Source organism: Peromyscus leucopus, chromosome 16_21 (genome assembly GCF_004664715.2).
Source record: "Peromyscus leucopus breed LL Stock chromosome 16_21, UCI_PerLeu_2.1, whole genome shotgun sequence".
NCBI classification, from domain to species: Eukaryota; Metazoa; Chordata; class Mammalia; order Rodentia; family Cricetidae; genus Peromyscus; species Peromyscus leucopus.
Genome location: NC_051084.1, coordinates 36,740,623 through 36,744,128, shown reverse-complemented (window position 1 = coordinate 36,744,128; position 3,506 = coordinate 36,740,623). Strand labels below are relative to the sequence as shown.

The 3,506-nt window shown below is 46.1% G+C and overlaps 1 pseudogene; it reads left to right on the top strand.

The window, feature by feature from the left end:
• The first annotated feature begins 619 nt into the window (after positions 1-619).
• LOC114704771 lies at positions 620-3,093 on the top strand (annotated as a pseudogene).
• Positions 3,094-3,506: the final 413 nt, after the last annotated feature.

Below are 3,506 nucleotides of genomic sequence, written 5' to 3'. Positions count from 1 at the left end.
ATATTCTAAAACTTTCTCCTGTTCCATTTACACATTAAAAAAATTTTTTAAGTGATCCAATTTCTTTAGTTTATCTCCCATTCTTGCCTCTCTGCTTTCAACATGATCTGTTCCATTGGTGAGGCTTTCCACTGAGGCTTTTGCTTAGCATTATCATATAGAGTTCCTAAAGAATTAATAAAAACATTATATTTTTTTAAAGATGGATTGATATGATGGTTCGCATCTATGATCCCAGAACTTGGGCACTAGAGACAGGAGGATCAGGAGTTCAAGGCCGTCCTTGGTTACACAGGAAGTTTGAGGCAGACTGGGCTACATGAGATCCTGTTTAAAAAAAAAAAAGTAAAAAAAAAAAAAGACGGATGAAAAATATTGGTACGAAGCAAACACTGTCTTCTGAGCCCCATTCTGTGCTCCTCATAAAGACTGCCGTTCCTGTTGAGAGTTCAACAGCTGGTTTAGGAGAGGTCACTGAAGGAAAAGAGTGACTCTGGAATTCTGCAGGAGGCGGGGAAGGAGGTGCAGGCTCCAGGAGGGACAGCACAGACAAGAAGGCTCCGGGCCACAAAGGTGGCGGCAATGTAGTAAAGGCCAGGCACGTTCTATGTGGAAAACCATGGAAGCCATGGAACATTAAGGTCTGGAATGAGATTCAGTGGTGTGAACACACAATGTAGCGAAGATAAAGCCAGGTAAAGGGTGACTTGGGTTGGATGGCCAGAGGGGTCCACAGTGAGACCATTTCAAGACGCGGCATTTACCTTGCCTGTAAGTGGGGTGGCTAAGCCTGTGTTTACAGATCCACCAGTTAAGACAAAGTTTGGATATCATACTGTTAGTGTGGTTGAAGGGAAAAAAAATAAAAATCATAAGACAGACGAGAGAGAGAGAGAGAGAGAGAGAGAGAGAGAGAGAGAGAGAGAGAGAGAGAATTGTTTTTTTCTAAATTTTAAGTTGAGGTTGAAGTTATTTCTCCAAGATAATCTCTTTGATATTAAAAGTTAAGAGGGGGCTGGAGGGGTAGTTCAATGGCTCAGAGCACTGGCTGCTCTTCCAGAGGACCTAGGTTTGATCCCCAGCACCCACATAGTGGCTCACAACCACCAGTTCTAGAGGATCCAACACTCTCTTCTGGCCTCTTAGGGTACCAGGAACACATATGGCACACAGACATACATGCAAAGTGAAATACCCATATAATTGAAATAAAATAATAATACAAAGTTTTTTAAGTTAAGAGATGGAAGCTATAGGTTTTCTTTTACAGTCTAATATTCAATTTAACTTTTAAAAAGTTAATGAAAATAAAACAGAACTGAAACATTTAAAAGAAACACACTCACCGCCTACTCCAGCAACTCATTTAAGTCATACCAACTATAGAATGTGAAAAACAAATTCATAAGTGTAATTACTTTAAAATACGCTACTTTCACTTTTGCCAGTATTTTAAATTTGTGTATCTATTCTATAGTGGAAGTAGCAATTCTCTCTAAAAACATTATCTTCTGAAAATCTTGCACATTGGAGCTGCAGGCAATAGCTGATGTAAAACTGCAGAACAGGCCTTTCAAACCTGGCATTTCACTACTACAGTGACCAAGGTATAGAACTGCACAGTGCCTAGACATCCCCATAGGAACCATTATTCTCAGCTGGGCGGTGGCGCACGCCTTTAAACCCAGAACTCAGGAGGCAGAGGCAGGCAGAGCTGTAGTACAAATCCTAACTGGTCTTAATAAAAACCTGGAGCCAGACATGGGGGTAAATGCTGGAAGATCAGAGAGACAAAGACAAGCCACATCCACCTCTCACCTCACCAACACCTCAGCTGAAAAGAACTGAGCTTCTGTCTCCTCCCGCCTTATATCCCTTTCTCTGCCCAACCATATCACTTCCTGTCTCAACCTCCCTAGTGTTGGGATTAAAGGCACAAGTGCCTCCCAAGTACTGGGAGAAAAGGCATGAGATCCCAAGTGCTGGGATTAAAGGCGTGTGTGTGCCACCACTGCCTGGCTTCCATGGCTAACTAGTGGCTGGCTTTGACCTCTGATCTTCAGGCAAGTTTTATTTGTTAGAACATACACAAAATACCACCACACAGAGCTCTGTGAGTTCAAGGCCAGCCTTGGTCTACAGAGTGAGTTCCAGGACAGCCAAGGATGCACCATAAAACCCTGTCTTAAAAAAAAAAAAAGAACCATGATTTTCTTCAGTGTAGAATAGCTGTTCTTGGTCACTGTTCTAATGCTGCGAAGAGACACCATGACCAAGGGAACTGTTAGGAAAGAAGGCACTTAACCGGGGACTGGCTTACAGTTTCAGAGGCTTAGTCCGTTCTCACCATGGCAGGGGGCACATGATGGCACCCTTGACATTGGAGCAGTAGCTGAGAGCTACATCCTGGTCTGCAGGCGGGACGGGCTGCGTGTATGCGTGAGATAAGAAGACACTGGACAGGAAGCCGTTGGCCTCACTTTGGACTTGTGTCGGGGCCAAACTCGGGTCGTCAGGCTTGGAAGCGGGCACCTGTACCTGCTGAGCCGTCCCTTGCCACCCCCACTTTATAGATGTGTAAACTGAGGTTTCAAGTCATTTTTGGTGACATCCCACAGCTTGTACACCAAGGAGGCTCTCAGCCTTGAGCCCAGGTAGTCTGTTCCCAAGCCCCCTCTCAGAAGCGCACCATGAATTCCTTCAGCTTGTCTGCCCCGCCCCCATAGCCTCCCCTTGTCCACTGCCTTACCTGACTAGCCTTGAGAACAAGCCTGGACAGGACATGCTGACTAAACACACTCATAGTTAGGTGACAGATAAGCAGAGCCCCCCCACCCCGTGATGATCAGTACCCCTGTTCCTCTGTGAACTTGCAGGGTCTGGGAAAGCCTTGGTAGCCAGGCCTCCTCTCCGGGAAGCAGGAATGTCACCCTCCAGCCCCGGGAAGCCTCTGAGTCCACCAGACTGAGGCACTGGCTGCATTTCCAGCCACCCCAGGACGGAGGTCCTGACGAGGCCCTTGGCTTCCTGGCAGGGAGAGTATGCGGAAAGCCCTCCCATCTGAGTGACGGGACCTCTAAAGTCCAGTTATGAGGTGTCACCATATCTCAAACAACTGCTTCTTTATTGCGTAAGCTCACACCAGAAATCTGTCTCTTTTTGGGCAGCGGCTGATGGAAAAACAGGGGGCTTTTCCATGCATTTATTATGTGAAAGATAACATATGGGGGACATGCACAGTGATACGTAATTAGACATAGAACAAGCCAGACCAGAGGAGCTGCCAAAAACCCACGACAGGATAATGACAGTGCTTTGAGTGGTATCGTTTATTTTACAATCTGTCATTGCAGTGGATTGCCCCGGTCACCCGCTGAACAAGAACAGGCCATGTAAACATGGAGCTGGAAGCCCGTTCAGGGATCCCTGGCCAGGCACCATCTTGGATTATTAGTTCCTGTGGCTTTTCCAAGGTAAAGAAAGATTCACCCTGAGGCCCTGGCTGC